Raw genomic sequence first — 26,395 nt, forward strand, 5'->3', positions numbered from 1 at the left:
GAGTCTGGCACGTTCAGCTGGGAAAGCTTGTCCTGAAGGAGAGCTGGGATTATTGTATTAAAGGCAGAGCTGAAGTCCACAAACAGGATCCTGGCGTAGGAGCCTGGGGAGTCCAGGTGCTGGAGGATGAAGTGGAGAGCCAGGTTTACAGCATCGTCTACTGACCTGTTGGATCTATAGGCAAACTGCAGGGGGTCCAGGTGGGGGTCGGTGATGTCCTTGATGTGGGAGAGCATGAGGCGTTCAAAGGACTTCATGACCACAGATGTCAGAGCGATGGGTCTGTAGTCATTAAGTCCTGTGATCCTCAGCTTTTTAGGGACAGGAACGATGGTGGAGGCCTTAAAACAGGCTGGTACGGTGCATGTCTCCAGTGAGGTGTTAAAAATGTCTGTGAACACTGGAGACAGCTGATCAGCACAGTGCTTCAAGGTAGAGGGAGAGACAGAGTCCGGTCCACAAGCCTTACGGGGGTTTTGTCTCCTGAAAAGTCTATTCACATCTCTCTCTTTGATGGAGAAAGGTGTCTCTGTAGGAGGGGGGGAGGAGGGGGGGAAGATAGGGGAGAGAGCCTCTGTAGGCAGCTGGGGTGAAACTGTAGCTTTGATGTGGGGGGTGAAGGTGTTGGAGTGAGGCTGGTCAGAGGTGTGAGCGGGGTTGGAGTCAGGTCTGTCCCATTGTCTGTCAAATCTACAATAGAACTCATTCAGGTTGGGGGTGGAGTCAATGGGTGGAGTTACCAGCGGAGGGAAGGGTATTTACTTTCGCGATTCAACTTGTGACGTCACAAAGTTAGAAAATTTTAAACTGCGCACTTTCTTCTAATTTGTAATACTTACACAGACCACAAAAAAAGGACTGGATGGATTTATTTCATATTTTATGTGCCGAGTGACAATCAAGTTACTTCATATGTGTTCAAAAAGAGAGCAAAAGTGAATTTTTCATCATATGGCCCCTTTAAATAAACACCTCAATAAATAACTGAGAAAGTTTACATCACATGGTCCCATGCTGACTAAGTTTCTCCCAGTAGCTCCTCAGTTTTCAAATCCCTCTTTGAACTTCCATTGTGGTTTAATCATCCCGGATGGTTTTCTTGCTGACATTTTTAATTAATTCTACAAGTATTTGGTCTCTTTCCATCCATCTCAGACTTTAGTCTCTTTTTTTTCCTCGTGTGCAATGATTTCATCAAAACAAAGCGGCATCTTTCATGATTCAGTCACGGCTGGAATTTATTAGAGCAAATATTAGCGGAGTTACGTCCATTGAAATTAACGTGTTCCCCTAGATGCGTTCAAGTCCCTGGGAAACCCAGATATTTTTATGAGTTTGTAAAATCCGGCTGTACGGTCCGGACAAGACGTGAAAAAGAACCACAAATACAGATCATGATCAAAACAGAGATCAAGACAGAGATCGAAACAGAGATCGAGACGGAAGGAGACAGGAGAAAAGCTCTTCCTTTGTCCTTGACCACCAGCTCAAGGGATGTCAAGTCATGTAATGACATTCCACTAGAGTCCCGCAACCTGCCCTTACAGAGGATCTTCATGACTAATGAGAAACAAGAGGAACTGAAGGAGTTGCTTCGGGATCTACAAAGTGGGGAATTTGATGACCCCGATGAGTAAGCACACAGTCCTAAAAATACATTAATGTGGTTTCTGGTGGAGAAAAATGACATTTTAACTGACGCTTTGCTAGTTTTGTGTGAGAGAGTCTGATTCCGATTCCTCAGAGGGAGAGGAGCATGATGAGCTGGACTACAGAGAGCAAGGACTGTTTTTGGCGGAGGACAAAGCTGATGTATTTGAGAATGACAGTTATATCAGTGTGAGGTGGAAGATGGTCAGCAAGCACAGCCACAACATCGCCAACGTTCTGTCAGAAAACGGCAAGGTGTGCCAGGAGTTCCAGAGGAAACAGGTAAGTATGTGACATATCAATTGTCTTTCCTCACATCCTATACATCTGATTGTGTTCATCTGACCCTGACTGCCTTGCTTTCTTCCTGTTGTCACCTCAGTCGTCCAGGCACTATATGTCCATGCTGGTTCAGAGGAAGAACCTCCCGGCTTGGCAGGAAAGTAAGAATATTTTAGATCTGCTGGACTGGAGTCAAGTGCTGGTGGTCAGCGGGATGACAGGGTGAGTCAGATAGAGCCCTAGAGAATTCCAAACTGAAATGGTGTTATCCTTTGAAATGTTTTATCAGGGTTCTTACCAGGAATTCTTCATAGCATTTCCATGTGCACTCCTGGAAGTCCCTTTTGTGTCCAAGTGTGCAACAATTAAAATGATGGTACCGATTAAAAAAGGAAAAAACAGAATATTCCCCCTATGCACTGTCGGAGATCACAAATACAGCGTTGGGGGCCCCTACATTTAACAGTGCAGCGAGAACCCTGGTTTTACCATATTAAATACTAAAAAGGTTGTTTAAAAAAACCCAAAACAAAACATGACGGTGATTTTAACTTTTGTGGCTATTTTCTGCTTTTTTCTGTAGTTGTGGAAAAACGACTCAGATTCCTCAGTTCATCCTGGACGCCTCCCTAAGAGGGCCTGCTAGGCAGGTGGCCAACATTGTCTGCACCCAGCCAAGACGCATCTCTGCCATCTCTGTGGCTCAGAGAGTAGCACAGGAGCGCGCAGAGTCCCTGGGAAACTCAGTGGGCTACCAGATCTGCCTCGAGAGCGTCAAGGTACAGATACCGATACAGCTCACACATTCCGCCACACCTAGTGTTCTCTGAACTCTAATGAAGTCTAATGAAGTCTGTCTCTCTCTGTCACTTTCTACTAGACGTCAGCTACTAGACTGCTGTACTGCACCACAGGCGTGCTGCTGAGGAGGCTGGAGGGAGATGCCGACCTCAAAGGTGTCACACACGTCATCGTGGACGAAGTGCATGAGCGCACAGAAGAGAGGTAGGATGAGATCTCAAAAATAAAGGAAGTGCAAGACAGATATTGTCTACTATAAACTATAAGTATAGTTTATAAACTATAAGTATCGTTTATAGTAGACAATTCAGGGATTTTCAGAGACCCGCTATTATGCTACTGACAAAACTTCAAAACAAGAGCCCTATTTACAAATGGTTAAAAACGAGTGAAAGATGAGAAGAGATGCTTTTATTTTGATAAGGGGATGTTGACTTTGAGCTTGAAGCTGGTCCCAGGACAATTTTACATTGTGCTCTCAATGCATCATGGGATGGTTGAGTATGAGTAGTATGCCCATTGTACATACTTATAAAATGTCTCAATATAGTATACATCCGGGTATTTCTTGCGTACTCAATCTTTCCATACTATCTAATGTGAACACACTACATACTCATTTTGACGTCAGACTTAATATGAGTAGGACGTTAGTATATGATTTCGAACACAGCCATATATTAAAAAAATTAAGATTTAAATTCAAGGAATTTTTGCTCATAAGGGTCAAGACGAGATTAATAAAAACGTAAAAACCAGTTGATTCTCATTTTCTGTTTCTAAAGCTTTGTTTTCCCATTTTGTTTCAGTGATTTCCTGCTTTTGGTGCTCAAAGACTTAATTGTGCAGAGACCAGACTTGAAGATCATCCTCATGAGTGCCACTGAATGCTGACCTTTTCTCAGAGTATTTCTTCAACTGTCCAACAATGCACATACAGTACCAGTTAATCATCCCAGTACACAAACATGCACGCACGCACACACTATCAGTGGAAGTTTGATAGTTTTGTAAAGAGTCTGTCGTTCCAGGGCAAACCTTCCCCGTTGATCAGTTTTTTTTTTAAGACGCCATCGCTGAAACTCGGTATGTGTGTTATTCTTGTTTATTAAATGACTAAGTAAAATCAGTGTCTCCTTAATGCTTGACATATTTGCATGTTTGTGTAGCTACGTCATCGAGGGGAAAAGCCCTTATAAGCGGAAACACAATTCATCTCGCATCTATGGGCCAGGATACAAAAGTGGGCCCAGGAATGCTATGGATTACGTGTTTGACGACTCTGAGTCTTTTGACAAAACAAATTTTGTCAAAGACTCGATTCCAGACCAGGATCTTAGCCTGCAGGAACTTTACATCAGATACAGAGGTACGTGAGAACATATGGAAAAAGGCTGATCTCAGCCAGGGTTGGAGTCCATTATAAGAGTCATTGTGTAATTGATAATTTATTACAATTATGATGTAATTATAACTGTTTGTAATTTAAAAAATGCGTTGCCGTCTTAATCATAATTAAATTGTAATTGAGTTTAGATAATTGTAATTGGCATGGAAATTCTATAAAAACTGTCGATTACAATTTATTTAAACACAAACCTGGAGAACCATGTTACATTAACAATTTTTAAAATGTACCAAGTTTTACCTCTACCTGTCAGTGAATCTTGAGGATCATTTTACCATTGAAATACTTTAATACTGACACAAAAAAGGCTCAGACGTCCTCACCAAAACCATGAGTACCAATATTTTCATTGATTAGGTGCTAGTCTAACGAGGTAACCAGAGATGAAAAACTAATCGGATGATGGATAATATTTTTTGTGTATTTTACGACTGATTAAAGACATGGGTCAAAACTGACCCATTATCATAAAGGATGCTAACAGAAAGCTAACACAAGAGGAAGATTAAGTTTTATGGGGTTGTTTATTTCATGCTCAGTAAATCTTATGAATTGTAATAGAAGTTTAGTAATAGATTAAGTAATACTTTTCATTTTAATTGTAACTGGGAAAAAATGCCAGTCGTCAAAATCATAATTGAGTTTCTGAACATGAATAATTGAAGACGTAATTGTAGTTTAAAAATGTAATCGACCCCAACCCTAATTAGCTACTGATGACGGGTTTCTTCTTCTGGGTTTATTCAGACCAAGTGATGGGATGTTTTTTTTGGTTTATGTAGATGTTAATGCACATGTGTTCAAAACAATTGCTGCGATGGACCTGGACAAGATTAACATGGACCTGGTGGAAAGACTGCTGGAGTGGATTGTAGAAGGAAACCACAAATATCCTCCAGGTAGGAACAATCTCTGCCTGGTTTCACTTACACAGCTTTTCTTTTCTCTTTTTTACATTTATTGTTATTCTATGATCTTCTGACTAAGCATAAACATTAGAAGAAGACCTCTGGGTTATAATTGAGTATTTAAAGATGTAAACATCTGACTGAGAGGGAGATTTTTAATCATACTATTGTTGATTTAAAGTTTTTATTCCTGAATTTTTTTTTTTCCTGCTGATTTTAATGTTCTTTTTGATTTATAAACTGTTGAATGCTTTCTGTTGTACTTTTTAATCATGTAAAGCACAATAATTCCCTTGCGTATGAAATGCGCTATACAAATAAATTTGCCTTGCATTGCCTAGTCTCAGATGTATAGATTAGGTCACTTCCTGTTATTATAACATTCTATAATGTGGTTGCAGGTGCAGTGTTGGTGTTTATGCCCGGCATGGCTGAGATCAGAATGCTTGACGAGAAGCTTCAATCTAACACGATGTTCAACAACAAGGGGTCATCCAGGCTTGTTTTTATCGATTTTACAAAGCAACTTCTAAGCTTCCTCAACAGTTTTTTGGGTTTTTTTCATACTGAAAAAACATTTGTGTGTGATGGATGCTTATTGTGACTGTTGTCAGATGTGTGGTGTATCCTCTGCATTCATTGCTCTCCAATGAGGAGCAGGAGGCCATTTTCAGCCACCCTCCAGACGGTGTCAAAAAAATTATAATCTCCACCAACATTGCAGAGACCTCGGTTACTATCGACGACGTGGTGTACGTGATCGATTCAGGCAAAATGAAAAAAAAAAAAACGTGTGTGTTTTGTCAGCCCATTTGGGACGCCCTCTGATGCATTTTGTGTTTTGCTCGTAGGTACGATGCCTCCAAATGCATGGAGAGCCTGGAGGACTCGTGGGTTTCTCGGGCCAACGCGATGCAGAGGAAAGGTCGAGCTGGCCGCATGGCCTCGGGCGTCTGCTTTCACCTGTTCACCAGCCACTGCTTCAAGCACCAGCTGGCTGAGCAACAGCTGCCTGAGATCCAGAGAGTTCCCCTGGAGCAGCTCTGCCTCAGGTACCTCCATCTGCCTCATGTTTTATTTCTGTTTATGTACATAATAGAAACCTTGCTTTTATTTTCATTTATACACACATTTTCTGAGGGAGAAGTGGATTTAATCTCCCACTATCTTGGTTTTTGGTTCTATAGCTGCTTTCACATCTCCTCTCCTCAACAGGATTAAGATCCTGGACCTGTTTGCTGAGAAGACCCTGGAGTCGGTCTTCTCTCGAATCATCGAACCCCGAATCTGAAAAGCCTGAAAGCAGCCAGTCAGCAGCTCCAGGACCTGGGAGCGCTGACAGCGGATGAGAAGCTGACCCCGCTGGGTTACCACCTGGCCTGCCTGCCCGTCAACGTCCGCATCGAGAAACTCATGCTCTTTGGCTCCATGTTCCGCTGCCTCGACCCTGCGCTCACCATCGCTGCCAGTTCAGAGGAAGAACCTCCCAGCTTGGCAGGAAAGGGAGAATATTTTAGATCTGCTGGACCGGAGTCAAGTGCTGGTGGTCAGCGGGATGACAGGGTGAGTCAGATGGAGCTCTAGAGAATTCCAAACTGAAATGGTGTTATCCTTTGAAATGTTTTATCAGGGTTCTTACCAGGAATTCTTCATAGCATTTCCATGTGCACTCCCAGAAGTCCCTCTTGTGTCCAAGTGTGCAACAATTAATATGACGGTACCGATTAAAAAAGAAAAAAACTAAAAATTCCCCCTATGCACTGTAGGATATCACAAATACAGCGTTGGGGGCCCTTACATTTAACTGTGCTGTGAGAACTCTGGTTTTACCATATTAAATACTAAAAAAGTTGTTTAAAAAAACCCAAAACAAAACATGACAGTGCTTTTAACTTTTGTGGCTATTTTCTGCTTTTTCTGTAGTTGTGGAAAAACGACTCAGAATCCTCAGTTCATCCTGGACGCCTCCCTACACAGCAAATCTGCCAGTGTTAATCTTTCGGTGTAAGTTGTATCTTGCACCATCTAGAGTTAATATTACACTTTACTGATTAAAAGTGACACTTGTAGTGTGAGTGTTGATGTGGATTTTCATTGTTAAACGGGTCTTACACTGTTAGTGTAAAACTTGACCACACCCATCATTTTCGTCGAGGAGGAGACTCAAGCCTCGTGCAGGTGCAAGCTGTTTTCTGTCGTTGATATTTTTCTTCTATTTCTTCTTTGCTCATATTCAATGTTTTTTTGGCAAATTTAGACACATATACAGACTCAAAGTCTTAAAGTTAACATTTGTTCACAGAAACATAATGGATATTTTGAGTTGAGTTGTAGTTTCTTAATTTTTTTGTCGAAGTTACTGGTCCTGAATAGGGATGGGTACCGAAACACGCTATCAAAACGGCCCCGAGGCAACGACATCCTTAAGCTCCTGTTAACAGTAATTTTAAGGTCACATTAATCCTCAAACCTCAAGCATTGATACTGCGTGCTGCCTGGTTTAGCCGATATGTTTTTTTTTGTATAATTGTATTCTATTTTATTTTACACTTTTTTTGTATTCATTTATTTTTAGCATTGTCGATAATCCTCCGCGGTAGCGACGCTGCCACGTCTGTCGCTCCGCCTCCATCTGCTCCAGTAGAGGCGAGTGCTGGCTGCAAACCTGCTGTGCTTCGTGGTCCGCTGGGTCATCTCGGTGTAGGATCTTTTACACTATTCAGTGTAAAACTTGACCACACCTTTCATTTCCATCGAGGAGGAGACTCAAGCCTCGTGCAGGTGCGCAAACTTTATTCTGTCGTCGCCATTTTTCTTGTCGCTACGGTAAGGCTTCTTTGCTCATATTCAATGTTTTTTGGCAAATTTAGACACAGATACCGACTCAACGTCTTAAAGTTAACATTTCTACACAGAAACATAATGGCTATTTTGAGTTGAGTTGTTTATTTATTTTTTTGTCGAAGTGACTGGTCACGAATAAGGATGGGTACCGAAACCCGGTATTAAAACGGCCCCATGGTCTGTTGATCCACTCGGACCAACAAGCTACATCCTTATTGGCTCTTTTAACGGTAATTTTATGGTCGCGTTAATCTTCAAGCCTGAGACAAGCATTGATACTGCCGTGCTGCCTGGCTTAGCAACTTTAGCCTAGCCAATAGTTCTCCGCGGTAGCGACGCTGCCACGTTGTCGCGCCGCCTCTGTCTGCTCTCGGGGCGGTGAATGCTGGCAGGAAAACCCGCTGCTTCCTGGGCCGCTTTTTCATTTCGGCGTAGTTTTCCCCGGCCATCGGTCGTTACAGTGCCTCGGCTGTCGGCCACGTTTAGTTTGAGTAGTAACTTGTTATCATATATTATCATACATCTAAAACGTTGCGAGTTAATATGGCAAACCAGAGGTAAATCAACATAGTTAGCCATGTTTTCACGAGCTGGTGCAGCTCTAATTCTCCTTTTGCACAATTTTTCATCAAGTTATGTTTGATATGCTTGATTTGAATATTTGTATTGTTCATATAGTTGGTTTAGTGTTTTGTTAATAAAAATATTTATACTGTATTATTTATTTTATTTATATTGTACACTTTGTTTTGTTTAGAACTATTTATTTTCTGTTTTTCATTTATTTTGTGTGCCATATTGTTAACATTTTCAAAAATAAACAGATTGATGTTCATTTTATTATTTTTTTTTTTTAATTTCCATTGATTTAAAAAAAAAAAAAAGTTAGGATAAGGGTATCAATAAGAGCAGTAGTATTGATACATTTTTAATGATACCCATCTCTAGTCCCTAACAAGAACAACATTTAATTCAATAGTCTGTCTGCTAACATCAATTACATTTGCTATCACTTTTAAAAACCTTTTATTTTATTTTTTCAGTTACAGCCGTGGTGTCAACAGTCAAGGGTGGCTTGCTACAACAGAGCAAGGAAGGCATATTACTGTCATAGGAGAACGGTAAGTTTTACAAATGGTATGTAAATGCATAAGTTGTACAATTTGTTTTAATTTTACTTTTGTACACATTCCCTCCGCGATGCATTTTGCTTTGTTGTTTTATCATCCATTACGTTGGTGCGTTGTCCTGGCCCTATCACCCATGTGTGTTTTGGAACCCAACTTTGCAAATCTGTTACAGCTATGTGCGCGTGTCTTCATGTGAAAGAAATAATAAACTTGAATATAAAGTCGAGCATAGTGACCATCGTTCTTTAGCCTGTGATTTCGCAACCAAGAGACATGATCTGATATGACTGGAGTGGACAAATTTAGCTTGAGTACTGAATGACTGTAAGAGTTTATGTGTTTGCATTGATGTATCAGGAAAGACAAATTATAAAATATAAAAATGCTTTTTGTATATTCTTGGGAAATGGTTTGATAAACATTAGTAGGTTTGTCTCTGTCATGCTCTATTATATTTTTTTTGTTGCTGTTGACTATTTTGTCATTGATACTGTATTTTTACAAATAACTTTTTGATTTTTTTTAATCTACTTAAAGGGATAGTTTGCCTATTTAAGACATGACGTTGTATGCAATCCTCACCAGCACTATAGTGCATACACATTGTCTCACTCAGTGGTCACCTCCCTGGTCCGAGTTCTGGCCATTTGAAGTTGGTCAAGAAAGTAGTCCCGGTTAGTTTACGGGGCCACAAAACTGTGCTTTTTTAATAGAAAAAAATATATGCGTTTGAAAGCTTGATTCATTTACATCACAAAACCGCCCATAAAAAAAATTCATACCTCCAGTTTTAATCGGCACTATTTTCTCTTCCGTTTCCATCAATCCGCGCTGCGGAGAAGATTGATGGTGGTGGTAAGAATAAATTGGATATATTTTAATATGAATATCATTTCAAAATGTATAAGTAATGCTTTTTTTTGTCAATTCTTCCTAGTTTGGGACTCTGAGGTGGCTGGTCTCCTTTTGCTTCTTCATCTGCTGCCTCCAACATCGAAGGGTCGTAAAACATCAAAACAGAGTTCCTCCGATGCAGTTAATCGACTGGTGAGGTTTCTAAAGGTACGCCCCCTTTGAATAATTCACTGTGCTTTAAAGCTAAGGTATGTTAGATTTTTTTTTGTTGGTGTATTTCATGAACAAGACCTGTCTCCAGCTATTAGTCCACATGTTCAAATAAAATAATGGGTGTTAACACTGTTTTGTTTAATTTTTTACATTTACAAATGTACTTTCTTTGAATCATGTTCTTGAAGCCAAAACAATCAGAAAACAGAAAGAGCCAGTCCTGAAGAGATCTTTAAATAATTTAGCATCTGCTTTCTGATAAGATAATAAAACTTCAACATTTTAATTGTTTTTAAAATCAAGATTTGAAGGACGCTTGTTTACCTCAGATCTGAATTTGGAGCATGTTTATTAAATATATCGTACTGTATATTTTGCCTTATTTTGTGGGTTGTCTGTTTTCTATTTTTATGATGCAGGTGGGGCAAAGCATGGCAACCTTCATCAAAGATACTGGTTCTGTTCAGCCCTTTCTTCTGTGCATTGGGGAAAAAAAGAACAGCCTGCAAAATTTCTACATCGTCCTGGATCAGAAAGTCATCCCTTGCTCAGTGCAGACCGTAGTCGCCGCCTTTGATGAGCTCTTCAAGGCTCACTTCGCTTTTGCTGTGTCCTACGATGAGGCGCTGCTCAACTTCTACACATTCATTCAGACCACAGTGTACGGCATTGACACTGGCAGCATGAAGGAGAGCCCGAGAGTCAAGGAAATCCGAGCAAGACTTCTGAATACTGAACTTTAAGGTACACATCTTTGCCTGCATGAAAAATGCGGGGATACAGGTGTTTCATCTGCAATGTACGCCACTCTCGTTGTTCATTGTTATTTAGACATCTGAAGTTTCAGCATGGTTTGTACCCTGGGAGGTCATTGCGTTTGAAATGTGGAGAACAACGATGTTCATTTGTGTTTTGCACTTATTCTGGTTATCAACGGCATTTAAATCGAGCTCACAAAGACTGTGTTGATTCAGGTGGGGACAGTTTTGAACCTTTAGCTATAGTTGGACCCTCTACATCAGAGCCAGTCAATGTGGATCCTCCTGTGACTGTCATGGCTCCCATTCCAATTGAAAGAAGACAAATACTGGACATGTGCAGCTCTATAGTTGCTCAAGTTCAATCCTCAGGAATCCCAGAAAGTACTGTCCAATCTTTAGTTGGTTCAATGGAGGAACTGGTCAATGACATCCACACACATACAAAAGAAACTGTTGTTGAATGTTTATCATCTGGTGCATCGAGTGAAACATTGGGAAAGGTTCAGGAATGTTTTGGCCAACTGCAGAATCCATTTTCATGTCTTAACACAGAATCTAAAAGAATGCGATATTTTGAGAAAAATGGAAAATAGTTGAACCTGCAGAGCATATTCTTGGTGTCCGCTTTGACCTTCGTAGAGACAAGACAACAGGTGCATACAGGCAAGTTCCTGTCAATGATAAATTCATGTATGTACCCATTATGGGCTCACTTTCATCCATGTTTCAGAACAGTGAACTGTGCAGCAGTTTTATGAAAGCAAAAATCCATCAGGAGGGACTTTACAGAGATGCTAATGACGGTTCTTATTTCAGAAATCATACTTTTTTTTCACGGCAAGAATATGCACTTCAGATCCAGCTCTACTATGACGATTTCGAAACTGCTAATCCCCTGGGCTCAAAAAAAGGTGTGCACAAACTTGGCTGCATTTATTTTATACTGAGAAATTTGCCACCTAAATTAAATTCAGTGTTGATGAACATTCATCTTGTTGCTCTCTTTCACTCAGAGGACTTAAAAAAGTATGGCTTTGATCCGATTCTGAAGCCCCTTGTTGATGATCTAAAGGTTTTGGAGACTGAAGGGGTGCTGCTTCCGTTTTCTGCTTCCCCAGTTAAAGGTTCAATTTTTCAGGTGACGGGTGATAACTTGGCTTTACATGGCCTGTTTGGCTTTGTTGAGTCTTTTAGTGCCAATTATTCTTGTCGCTTTTGTTTAACTGATAAGACAGAGTTGCAGACCGTTTTTAGTGAAGATCATCCCGGTTTAACTTTACGTTCAGAAGACCTCCATTCACAACACTGCAGTGCCATTCAACATAATCCTGCACTAGTTCATACATATGGTGTCAAAAGAACCTGCCAACTCAATTCCCTTCAGCTGTACAATACTTCAAACAATTTTGCAGTTGATATAATGCACGATCTATTGGAAGGGGTGGTGCAGTATGAGTTGAAGCTTTTGTTTCAGTACCTGATTAAGAACTTCATATCCTCAAATTCATTGTTGGAGAGAGTTATGAGCTTTAACTATGGATACACTCAGAGAAAAAACAAACCAAGTGTGTTAAAATTGGATGATAATGGCAAAGATCTTGGGCTCAATGCCATTCAGTCTTGGTGCCTTTTACGAAATACCCCATTAATGTTTGGAGATTTGATTAGTCGAAGCGATGACTGCTGGAACTTGCTGCTACTCCTCATACAAATTGTGAATATTGTATTAGCACCGAGTGTAACCCATGGTATGACGTGCTATTTGAAGAATCTGATTATGGATCATCACAGACTCTTTAAAAATCTCTTTCCAATTTATTTATTTAATTGCAATAATAAAATATGCATTGCTGTCAAAAGATTGCACTTAAAAAAAAAAATAAAAATAAAAATCTCTTTCCAGAGCGAAATCTGATTCCAAAGCACCACCTAATGATCCATTATCCTCGTTGCATCAGAAAAATTGGGCCACTCATTCACATGTGGTGTATGAGGTTTGAAGGAAAACACAACTTTTTTAAAAAATCTTTAAAGAACTTTAAAAATATCACCAAAACACTAGCAAAAAAACATCAGAACCAGTTAGCTTTTCATTTTGAGAACTTTTATTTCAAACGATTTGAATTCGGCTCTATAAATGAAATCTCGGTTTGTGATTTGGAGGGCAGTGAAGCTCTAGCTCAAACATTTTATGAGACTGGTCTTGTTTCCACAACCTCTTGGGTCAAAAACTATGGTACTGAGTATCAGGTTGGGATGTACGTATGCACTGGGGTCCACAATGAGATGCCGTTATTCAACAGGATTGTCAGAATAATTATTTCAAATGACAGTGCATATCTTCTCACTTGTAAAGTCTCAACGTTGTATTTTGATGACCATCTAAATGCGTTTGCAATCGAGGAAAACCGTTATTGCTTCACATTGGTTTGTATTGACGACCTTGTTTACTACAGACCGTATGACCGCCAGTTTGCCAATGACTCTGAGCTAATGTACATTGTGCCATACAGTGTTATAATCAATAGTTAAACATCTTTGTTGGAGGGGGTGCTTGCAGAGTTCCAAAAAAGTACAAAAAAATAAAAAGTTTTTGAACTTTATTACATTGTATGTAGTTTTATTTTTGCAGGTTACATGGCTACATGGTTGGAGTGGAAGGAGTGGTAAATTTGGTTCAAAGAATTACACCAGCAAGTGTACAATATTCTGTATTTGAACGTTAAATGGTAGTGTTAATTATTGTAACAATGACATTAGTGTTGAATCTTGCAACTCTGACTGGTGCTAAAATTATGTCAACTTACACCAGTGTAAGTTTCATCAACACTACAGAGTGTTTGCCAGTGTTAAATTTCTAACACCGGACAGTGTAACCACATTTAACACTTTTGAAAGTGTAAAATTAACACTGAAAAAAGTGGACGCATATAGACACTTTTTAAGTGTTAGAATTGACACCCTCAATGTTAATTTAACACCGGCATTTTTGCTGTGTAAGAGGGCCTGCTGGGCAGGTGGCCAACATTGTCTGCACCCAGCCAAGACGCATCTCCGCCATCTCCGTGGCTCAGAGAGTAGCACAGGAGCGCGCAAAGTCCCTGGGAAACTCTGTGGGCTACAAGATCCGCCTGGAGAGCGTCAAGGTACAGATACCGATACAGCTCACACATTCCGCCACACCTAGTGTTCTCTAAACTCTAATGAAGTCTAATGAAGTCTGTCTCTCTCTGTCACTTTCTACTAGATGTCAGCTACTAGACTGCTGTACTGCACCACAGGTGTGCTGCTGAGGAGGCTGGAGGGAGATGCCGACCTCAAAGGCATCACACACATCATCGTGGACGAAGTGCATGAGCGCACAGAAGAGAGGTAGGATGAGATCTCACACTTAAAGGAAGTGCAAGACAGATATTGTCTACTATAAACTATAAGTATAGTTTATAAACTATAAGTATCGTTTATAGTAGACAATTCAGGGATTTTCAGAGACCCGCTTTTGTGCTATTGACAAAACTTCAAAACAAGAGCCCAATTTACAAATGGTTAAAAACGAATGAAAGATGAGAAGAGATGATTTTATTTTGAAAAGGGGATAATGACTGAGCTTGAAGCTGGTCCCAGGACAATTTTACATTGTGCTCTCAATGCATCATGGGATGGTTGAGTATGAGTAGTATGCCCATTGTGCATACTTATAAAATGTCTCGATATATAGTATACATCCGGGTATTTCTTGCAAACTCAATCTTTCCATACTATCTAATGTGAACACACTACATACTCATTTTGACGTCCGACTTAGCATGAGTAGGACGTTAGTATATGATTTCGAACACAGCCATATATTAAAAAAATTAAGATTTAAATTCAAGGAATTTTTGCTCATAAGGGTCAAGACGAGATTAATAAAAATGTAAAAACCAGTTGATTCTCATTTTCTGTTTCTAAAGCTTTGTTTTCCCATTTTGTTTCAGTGATTTCCTGCTTTTGGTGCTCAAAGACTTAATCGTGCAGAGACCAGACTTGAAGATCATCCTCATGAGTGCCACTCTGAATGCTGACCTTTTCTCAGAGTATTTCTTCAACTGTCCAACAATGCACATACCAGGTAATCATCCTAGTACACACACACACGCACGCACGCACGCACACACCGTCAGGGGAAGTTTGATAGTTTTGTAAAGAGTCTGTCGTTCCAGGGCAAACCTTCCCCGTTGATCAGTTTTTTCTTGAAGACGCCATCGCTGAAACTAGGTATGTGTGTTATTCTTGTTTATTAAATGACTAAGTAAAATCAGTGTGTCCTTAATGCTTGACATATTTGCATGTTTGTGTAGCTACGTCATCGAGGGGAAGAGCCCTTATAAGCGGAAACACAATTCATCTCGCATCTATGGGCCAGGATACAAAAGTGGGCCCAGGAATGCTATGGATTACGTGTTTGACGACTGAGTCTTTTGACAAAACAAATTTTGTCAAAGACTCGATTCCAGACCAGGATCTTAGCCTGCAGGAACTTTACATCAGATACAGAGGTACGTGAGAACATATGGAAAAAGGCTGATCTCAGCCAGGGTTGGAGTTCATTATAAGAGTCATTGTGTAATTGATAATTAAGTACAAATATGATGTAATTATGATTCTGTTTGTAATTTAAAAAATGTGTTGCCATCGTAATCATAATTAAATTGTAACTGAGTTCAGATAATTGTAAATGGCATGGAAATTCTATAAAAACTGTCGATTACAATTTATTTAAACGCAAACCTGGAGAACCATGTTACATTAACAATTTTTAAAACGTACCAAGTTTTACCTCTACCTGTCAGTGAATCTTGAGGATCATTTTACCATTTAAATACTTTTATACTGACACAAAAAAGGCTCAGACATCCTCACCAAAACCATGAGTACCAATATTTTCATTGATTAGGTGCTAGTCTAACGAGGTAACCAGAGATGAAAAACTAATCGGATGATGGATAATATTTTTTTGTGTATTTTACAACGGATTAAAGACATGGGTCAAAACTGACCCGTTATCATAAAGGATGCTAACAGAAAGCTAACACAAGAGGAAGATTAAGTTTTATGGGGTTGTTTATTTCATGCTCAGTAAATTTTATGAATTGTAATAGAAGTTTAGTAATAGATTAAGTAATACTTTTCATTTTAATTGTAACTGGGAAAAAATGCCAGTCGTCAAAATCATAATTGAGTTTCTGAACATGGATAATTGAAGACGTAATTGTAGTTTAAAAATGTAATCGACCCCAACCCTAATTAGCTACTGATGACGGGTTTCTTCTTCTGGGTTTATTCAGACCAAGTGATGGGATGTTTTTTTTGGTTTATGTAGATGTTAATGCACATGTGTTCAAAACAATTGCTGCAATGGACCTGGACAAGATTAACATGGACCTGGTGGAAAGACTGTTGGAGTGGATTGTAGAAGGAAACCACAAATATCCTCCAGGTAGGAACAATCTCTGCCTGGTTTCACTTACACAGCTTTTCTTTTCTCTTTTTTACATTTATTGTTATTCTATGATCTTCTGACTAAGCATCAACATTAGAAGAAGACCTTTGGGTTATAATTGAGTATTTAAAGATGTAAACATCTGACTGAGAGGGAGATTTTTAATCATACTATTGTTGATTTAAAGTTTTTATTCCTATTTTTCCTGCTGATTTTAATGTTCTTTTTAAATTAATAAACTGTTGAATGCTTTCTGTTGTACTTTTTAATCATGTAAAGCACAATAATTCCCTTGCGTATGAAATGCGCTATACAAATAAATTTTCCTTGCATTGCCTAGTCTCAGATGTATAGATTTAGTCACTTCCTGTTATTATAACATTCAATAATGTGGTTGCAGGTGCAATGTTGGTGTTTATGCCCGGCATGGCTGAGATCAGAATGCTTGACGAGAAGCTTCAATCTAACACGATGTTCAACAATAAGGGGTCATCCAGGTTTGTTTTTATCGATTTTACAAAGCAACTTCTAAGCTTTCTCAACAGTTTTTGGGTTTTTTTCATACTGAAAAAACATTTGTGCGTGATGGATGCTTATTGTGACTGTTGTCAGATGTGTGGTGTATCCTCTGCATTCATTGCTCTCCAATGAGGAGCAGGAGGCCATTTTCAGGCCGATGTTGGTCTCTCCACCAACATCGCAGAGACCTCGGTTACTATCGACGACGTGGTGTACGTGATCGATTCAGGCAAAATGAAAAAAAAAAAAAACGTAAGCATGTGTTTTGTCAGCCTGATATAAAATGAGCTTGATTTGGGACGCCCTCTGACGCATTTTGTGTTTTGCTCGTAGGTACGATGCCTCCAAATGCATGGAGAGCCTGGAGGACTCGTGGGTTTCTCGGGCCAACGCGATGCAGAGGAAAGGTCGAGCTGGCCGCATGGCCTCGGGCGTCTGCTTTCACCTGTTCACCAGCCACTGCTTCAAGCACCAGCTGGCTGAGCAACAGCTGCCTGAGATCCAGAGAGTTCCCCTGGAGCAGCTCTGCCTCAGGTACCTCCATCTGCCTCATGTTTTATTTCTGTTTGTGTACATAATAGAAACCTTGCTTTTATTTTCATTTATACACACATTTTCTGAGGGAGAAGTGGAATTAATCTCCCACTATCTTGGTTTTTGGTTCTATAGCTGCTTTCACATCTCCTCTCCTCAACAGGATTAAGATCCTGGACCTGTTTGCTGAGAAGACCCTGGAGTCGGTCTTCTCTCGAATCATCGAACCCCGAATCTGGAAAGCCTGAAAGCAGCCAGTCAGCAGCTCCAGGACCTGGGAGCGCTGACAGCGGATGAGAAGCTACTGTTCATCTTCAGGAAGACTCATCGTCCCTGTCTAGTGGGTGTGTCGACACTGATATAATCTCTTCTCCTGAGTCAGGGTCTTCAAGCTCAAGGACGTTTTGGCCCAGCTGCTTCAGTGTTCCAAAGTTTGGCTATGATGCTGAGGTGAAACTCGAGCAAGCCAATGTGGCGTACAGGGAAAAAGGTACATTGCTTTCTCCTGATCCTAAATTGAAGTCCAACATCCTTGAGGGACTAGTGCAAGAAATTGTCCGATACAGGGTATATGTTACAGATAAACAGGTTAATACAGTTGGAGAAGCCCTTATATTAAAGCATCCATGTCTTACTGAAGGAGGCTCCCACACTGGATATGCTGGATGGAAATCTAGCTTGAAGAATAAACTGGCAATGTATCGCACTCAATTAAGAAAGTTGGGGTGTCCCGAGGTGATGGTTAACGCTCTCCACAACAAAGCTGCAGGCAAAGGTGCTGCTTTTCGCATAAAAAAACAGAGACGATCTGAAGTGAACTTCTGCCCTCGTTATCCTAATGGAGAATCTGATGTTAGTCTTGAAAGAGTTAGATCAGAACTTCTTTCAGACATTAAGAAGAGGAACAACAGGGAAATTGTCAGGATGAAAATGGAGAAGACTTTTGCATATCGAAGACTTGAAGTGATTCGTGATGCTCCCATGGTACAAGACTTGCATGCAAGATGGCCAGCACTCTTTGATGCAAGCGAGGTATGTATTTTTATAAAATGTGTAAAAAAATAATACAGATGCTTAAATGTTTGTTAAGCTTTTTTTTTTACTTGTTTATATATGTTCTTAATTGCCTGGTTAATGTTCTCACCTACATTAAAATGTAAGCTTTTCCATTAAAATGTAACTTGAATTGGGAAGAAAGAAGGAAAAACGTAAACAAAAATATGGTTGTCAACTACGACCCAGGATTTTCCGCTCACGTGTAGTAACTCTGTTTTTATGCCTTTCATAATTTGTCTTGACAGATAAATGCAGAATTTAAATGCATCACCACAATGCCACTGCAATCCAGATTTCTCTCGCAGTTGGATGTTCTTTCTGACAAACTTCTGAAGCTGTTTGAAAAGAGGGGAGGACAGCTCGGCAACAAACTACAGAACATTTTGGCACAAATGGCTCAAGTAAGAATGCATTTTGGAATAAATATATTTGTTATAGGAAATATATTCTAACCAAATGCCATGCTCTGCTTATCCCTGTTGACCTAGAATGATGACTGTGATGCTGGACGGGAATGCATTATAAAGGGGCTGTGTGTCTACCTCAATGAGGACCAGGACAATCTAGTAAAGGAGTATGTGGTAAGAACAATTATTTAAATGTATTACTGTAACATTTGAACACAAGTATTGTTTATAAAAATGCTTCACTATGTAAAATCTTGTTATTGAAATTATATATTACCCATTGATTTAGTCAATAATGTAAAGTAGTGATCTTGAATTTAAGAAAAAAGGGTTCAGTATAAGCTTTTAAGAAAGTGGAAAAAGACTTATGTTCTAGACCATAAGTTGCATATGTTTGATTGTTTTTTTTTCCATATATAATTGAGAACTACAACATTTCCTCACAAAGCTTTTTTAGTTATACATGATGCAATGACTTTTTTTTTTTTTTTATACAAAATAAAGGACACATTTAGGAAACATTTCAGATTTCTTTGATGCTATTTATTTGTGAAATAAAAGCTTTTTAGCTTACACGCACATCGAAAATTCTTAATGCAGCTTGAGTCTATGTGCAACTGTTCCCGCAAGAAAAAAAGGATAGAAGTAACTTGAGCTAGGGCTGGGCGATATGGCCTTTTATAAATACCGCGATATTTTTAGGCCATGTCACGATACACGATATATATCTCGATATTTTGCATTACCCTTGAATTAACACTTTGATGCACAAAATCACACCAGTATGATGATTCTATATGTCTACATTAAAACATTCTTGATCATACTGCATTAATATATGCCAATTTTAAACTTTCATGCAAAAAAGGGGATATCACAACTAAGTCAAAGTTGACATAAATGTATTTATTAAACAGTGAGTGGCTCAAACATAAAATTGTCAGAAAGTGCACGTTCTGTGCAAAATTGTCACAGAGACATTTCAAAACAAGACATTAGTGCAGGATGCAACTCACATGGTATTTCAAAACACAAAATTAAAGTGCACTTTTTGTACATAATGCCACTACAATATTTTAAAACAAATAGTGCCCTTTTGTGCATGTTGTCATTAAGATGATGTAGCCAATTGTACATTTACTGTTGGTTAATACATTTTTTCTCTGAGATTAGTTTCTAGGTTCAAGTGTGAGTTGGGAATGATTACTAAGATGTGCAGAGAATAGACAGACAATTTGTTGTTTATAGAAAATAAGTACCATGGATTTATTATATTACAGAAAATAATAATAAACAAAAGTGGTCTCAAAACAGACTCCAGTTCACCCGCTGGGATTTAGCTCAGTTCATAAGGCGTCACAGCCTGGGGAAAAAAAATAGTTCCACTCAAACGAAAAATGAAGTCAGTCCTACCACCCTGGTAGGACTGAAGTTCGTTGGGTTGGTCCACTGGAAGAGAACCTAATTAAATAAAGTTGATCCTACCACCCTGGTAGGATTGAAGTTCATGCGTTCCTGGTAAGAGGATAGGTGCGGCGGTCCTACCGCTCTGGTAGACCTGCAGTTCACCGTCCACTACGTCATCTCCGTGGGTAGTTCACCATCTTTAGATCCATGGGGGGTTTAAAAAACCTGGCCGATGCAATCTGAGTCGCCTATACAAAGTCCTCCGTTCTGCTGCCGATCGCTCCTTTTGTCAGGTGCAAGGCACAACCGCTGGTCTGCACAGTTAGTAAAGTGCTGTCTGCTGAGCACCGGGTGTGCGTGCTACCGTTCATATGCTGCGTTTTCAGCTGCTGCTTGATCGTTTCCCGTATTCAAGCCTTCTCCTCCCGTATCTCATGCTTCCTGTTTATACTAGGATACTGGTCTGTGATTGGCTGGCGTGTGTGCGTGTGGATGAGTGACGTCAGTGCAGTCTATTAGTGCGGTGAAATAATATTGTATATAAATAACTGAAGAGTAGATGTTATAATAAATTTACTTCTGCTAAATATAATATAATTAAATAATATAAATATAATACATTTCTTTATGACGTGGGTTACAATGACATTTCAAAAAAAAAAAAAAAAAAAAAAAAATCAAAAAAAAAAAAAAAAGTCCGCGAGTTTAACGGTATGGTCATTTTCAACACCGCACAGACTACAAGCTGCGATATATCGAGTATATTCGATATATCGCCCAGCCCTAACTTGAGCCAATGAATATATTCAGACTCTTGTTAAGAACAAGACGTGCCTATTTACTTTTCATATTTTGAAAACTGATATTAGCATTTTGTAGTGAAGTCACATCGAGGCAAATGCCTCGGCTCAAAATTATGTTATTGAACCAACTTGCCCCAAGAAAACTGTAGCTACAAACGTTGCAAAACACTATTATTATGAATTATTATTTACTTACACAGATAACTAGTGTAATCTATCTAGTGAACATACTTGGTGTTTTTTATATCTCATTTGATTTTTTTTGTGATTGCTCTACACACAGGAGAAAGATGATGCCCTCTTTCATAAATCCATAGAGGAGACCATGGTGGGCATTTATGTTGTCAAACCGAGAGATGCCACTGATTCACCAGAAGACATTGGGATTGTCCTTGAAGGCCAGATGGTAATGCAAGACCTGGACAATGTTGCTTTAGCTGCCGCAATGTTATTTGGACTCATGTATGCTCTGAATCTCAACTACCCGCCTGAACTGAAGTACTCTTTTGAAGTCCTCCAGAAAGTAGTAATGGAGCTGGATGGCACCACACTCTCCAAAAGAGCCCAAGTTCTCAAAAATAGACTCTATGAGTGAGGTGTTTGCATGATACTGCAAATGAGACAAAGTGGTGTTTCCTGCGTTCCTGTGTTCCATGTTCCCTGACCTGAAGACGTTAAATCAGGAGTTATGACAAGCCCTTAATGCACCTTACTTGCAAATCGTTCTGTTTGCTGTTTCTATATTTTACATTTGCATTTTGAATTCTGTAGTGAATGTTTTGAGTTCTACTTACAGGTTCTACTGTATGTTTGTGAATCAATGTTTTCTGATGGAATCTCAATTCAATCAATTAATTTTGATGGAACATTTTTTTTTTTTTATGAGTACTTTACAAAAAGAACATTTGATGTGTACTGTATACTTGCAGCAAATTTATTTTTGATACATATAGCTCCAGGTTCTTATTATTTTCAAAAGTCAAATTTCTGTTTAATTTGGAAATTCTATTAGCATTGTGTATTGATTTGAGACATACAGTATTTACGAACTTCTGTTAGGGACCTGCGTCTCAACTCTACTTTTCATTTTGTTCACTATCTGTTATAAAGTGTTATGTACAGACTATTGTGTTCTTTAAACATAAGACCACGCAGGTTTTGTGGTATGCCAATGCTATTTTTATTTTATCATTCACTAAGTTCACATGCGTCTTCTCCTCACACCCAGTGATATTTGTTTTCAATTTATTTATCTTTGATTTTCCCATCATTTTGTTTTGTAACTTGAATGGAGAGAAAGCCCAAAATGGTTGTTATAATGTGCATAACTGTTATGATTTTATTGTTGAAAATACAGTGAATGTGTTTAAAGAAATGCTTTCTTCATGCCTTATTTCTTTTGATTGTTTTAAAGTAGTAAAAGATGTAGTTACAAGATAACGCTGGACCAGACCAAGAGTTGCAGAAATAGTTTATTGGAGTTAGTCTTCATTTAAAAATAGTGTGGTCAAAGAAATTGAACTCAAAGAATATGTAATAGCTTTATAACTTAATAGTGCAAGATATGTTTAAAAATAATGAGATTTTACAAAAATTCAATATTTGTAAACTACATTTAAATACGATCAACATAAAAAATGTTTTCAGTTAACACAAAATAGTTATGTGGGTTTAACACAAAGTGAGTAAATATATTTAACATTAAAGAAAAATGTTGAATAAAAATGAAAAAGTCATGTTTTTGATGTAAATAATAATTAAGTATATTAAACGCATATAAATCATTTTGTGTAATCACAATTTTAATATGTGCAACCGATGTACATGTTTTTTTCACGTAATACACACAGGCTTTTTTTTTCAGTGTGTGGGCTACAAGATCCGCCACACCTAGTGTTCTCTGAAGTCTAATGAAGTCTAATGAAGTCTGTCTCTCTCTGTCACTTTCTACTAGATGTCAGCTACTAGACTGCTGTACTGCACCACAGGTGTGCTGCTGAGGAGGCTGGAGGGAGATGCCGACCTCAAAGGCATCACACACGTCATCGTGGACGAAGTGCATGAGCGCACAGAAGAGAGGTACACAGCAAAAATTGGAGTGTTGATATTTCAGACGTAAATGAATCAGAGTTGATTTCCACTCTTAGGGTGTTATTTTAACACATTCTGATTCAAATGGTGTTCAGTGTTGGAGTTGTTTAACAGAGTTAGTCACGTCCAAGCAAATCAACACTGTAGCGATGTCCTCCTTACATCTCTACAGTGTTAATGTGCCTTGCTTCAGCAATGCCCCTGGACTTCAGGCTTGAAACCCCGTGCATTGATGCTGTGCGCGCCATTTTCCATCTGCTGGAGCTGCTGCTGAAGTCGAGAGGAGTTTTTCGCTGAAGGTAAGTTAACTAATTCAAAATTATCAATAGTGTCAAATGACAGGCAGCATTTAAAAATGAAATATCTACTTTCTAATATATTTTAGCTATGAGTTGGACATTAACATGCGGTTGCACCGGAGCGGGTGAAGATATTGTCAATTAATGTTGGTTCGGTTCGGGTTGGGGCGGGTAATTTGAACGGACAGTCGCCTTTTCGTGTGATGTGTCCATGTATAATAACATGTAAATTAAAAAGGTACTGTGTGTGTGCGTGAAGTTATGTGTTTGGGCTCCCATTGGCCAATTTAGAACATTACGACTGTGAATGAATGCATCACACCTGCAGCTCATCAGCGCTGGCTAGCACCGTGCGCAGTACATCGTGAGGCGTGTGCACCATGTGGAATATCCTTTTTTCTTTACTAACTGTAACAACATGGAGGAGGAAATGCACTCAAAGATAAGGTCAGGAGTTTACAGTTATTTTGTTACGCTTGCTTGGTGAAGCAAGCACCTGTTCACCGAAGTGTTCCGTGAAATGTGCTAATGATGCAGCTGTTGCAATATGGAGTCTGTTTCCACTTTCCATGCATACTAGCTAAAATATAACGGATTAGTATGACCATTATGTCTGTGGATTTTATTCTTGCTGGTTGGGTTGGGGCGGGTTCTGTAAATAGAGGCAGAAGCTCGGGGCAGGTGGTGCGGGTTGGTTTTAGCCATTTATGCTGGGCCCCGCCGGTTGAAAAAATCCCGACCCCGCGCATCACTAGCGTCCACTATGTATATTGGATGTAAACCTGACGCTTTCGACGGGTTCTGCCGCGTCCGGTGTCAACGTGCCTTTAGAGTGGCCAGATGCAGAGACTACCCCGCCACCGCTACCACAGAGGTCGGACTCAGTGGACTTGACTGTGCCGGTGTTGTGACAGAATCTGTGACCTGACAAAAACTGTGACCACAGGGTGCGGTGTCAGTTGACCTGTAGCTGGGATTATTTGGTTCAACAAATTCGACTGTACGTTTTAGAATGTTTTTGAATATTTTGCAGAAGTTTTTTACAGTTATGTCATCAGTGCTAGTCTGGGGCAAATAATATTTTTTATTTTTTTTTGTTCAATAATTTTATTTACACATTTAATTATGTACAAAACTCTTACATAACTTTGTTTTGACTGGAAAAGGCAGAAAATTAAAAAAAACCCAAACAATTTATTACAAAAGATAAAAAACGGAGTAACATTTGATCAGGATTCATCACAGAAATCTGGGGCAAATAAAATGTTCAAGGGGGCACCATTGATTCGTTTTACCATTCACATGTCCAAAAATCGCAGATGCACTCTATCGGGCCATGCAAATGTACAGACTAAGTGACCAAGCTTGACAGGATTATTTTAAAATCCACTGCATGTGTGTCAAAGCTTTGACAGTCTTTACAGGGTATAACCTGCATGATGTGTGTTTAAGTGTTATTAATCATTTCAACTTGAATTGCTTCATTTTGTTTTGTTTTTTACATCAAGTGCTTATTACTGTCAATTTAATTTGTTTTTTGTAGGTCTCAGCATGCTGATCCAGGTTCGTTACTGCCAACAGCAGAAGTATGTGAAGGTGAATGATGTCGATGGACAGTTTGATTTCATGGAGTTCCATGAAAAAGGTTTGTTTTTACATATAGACTAAAAATTGAATGAATATTGTGTATGGGATTTTATCTAACTCTGTTTTATCTTTTTCTAGTCATTGAGAGATTTTGCATGCCACCTGACGCAAAAGTAGTGTACAAAGATACAACGGGGACAGAAGTTGATGAAGACATTTTCAGTGACCTTGTCAGCCAAGGCAGTCTGGTTCTAACAGTTTTCTCAAATGATGGTAAGAAATGTAGCGGTCAATGGTATGACCCAATCCAATTCCAGATGGTGTAACCTATGTTAAGTATATTGTGGAATTGATGTAATTCACTTTTGTAGTGCAAAATAATTGTTTTTCTTTTCCTTCTAGGGTTTTCCGATTCCTCCTTGTCCTCTCCATCTGAGTGGTCTGAATCTAGCTTCAGTTCAAGTGCATCAACTATACTTCTAGATGAGGTCCCTAGGAAGAAATCCAGAGTTGAAGGAATAATCAATGCAGCATCTGCTAAAAAGGTTGCAACAATCCTCACTTCTCACAGATTTCTTTAAATGTATCTATCTATTATTCTGCTGTTAATCACAATTTTTTTTGGCTTTCTTTTTTTTTCCTTAAGTTGATCGAAACATTACTTGAAACCAGTTCAGGTGGTAAAGAGGTTCTCGAGGAATATCACACAACACAAACTCTTACAGATGCTACCAGAAGAAAACTGGTCAATATAATAGTGGCCCACATGATTGATAAACATGGGTAATCTTGTCCTCTTTATTAAGACTTTGATAAGAAAAATAACTGTTTAACCATTACATAATGCAAATTACATAAATAATTCCACCTCAATCTTTCTTCTCAGGCACATCCCCACCAAAGCTGTTAGAGAAGAATATGCTCTGGGGATAGTGACTGTGTTCCCGTCCCTCAAAGACCCTTACTCCAAGAAAGGCTATGTATGTATAGTTAATATTTTACTTTTATTTATTTTATTTTTTTTACATAATTTGTATGTTTTGGGTTGTGTTTGAGGGGATGTTCAAATTCTAAGATTACTTATGAGTGACAACACATTGTGAATTAATTTCCATTTTAGGAACACTTCTATGATGCTGCAAGCAGCACAGGCTACATTTCTTGGCGTCTGAAGACAGTCAAAAGAAAGAGTCGACGAGGATCTGTAGCTCCAAATAGCCCCACTGGCTTTTCGCAAGGGGGAGTAGGAGGTAACATACTTGCTAAGTGCCTTTTAGACTATAGTCACCATTTTTTATGTCAACCAGTATAGAATTGAATGAAAAGGGTTTAAGGGTCTTATGTTCTCACCTTTTCCA

General features: G+C 39.1%; 2 pseudogenes; both read left to right on the forward strand.

Moving 5' to 3' along the window:
- The first annotated feature begins 1,394 nt into the window (after window positions 1-1,394).
- On the forward strand, window positions 1,395-6,516 carry LOC114465978 (putative ATP-dependent RNA helicase DHX57; annotated as a pseudogene).
- A 1-nt stretch (window position 6,517) lies between these two features.
- On the forward strand, window positions 6,518-24,378 carry LOC114465980 (putative ATP-dependent RNA helicase DHX57; annotated as a pseudogene).
- Window positions 24,379-26,395: the final 2,017 nt, after the last annotated feature.

The sequence above is a fragment of the Gouania willdenowi genome, chromosome 6 (assembly GCF_900634775.1).
Source record: "Gouania willdenowi chromosome 6, fGouWil2.1, whole genome shotgun sequence".
In the NCBI taxonomy this organism is placed as follows: Eukaryota; Metazoa; Chordata; class Actinopteri; order Blenniiformes; family Gobiesocidae; genus Gouania; species Gouania willdenowi.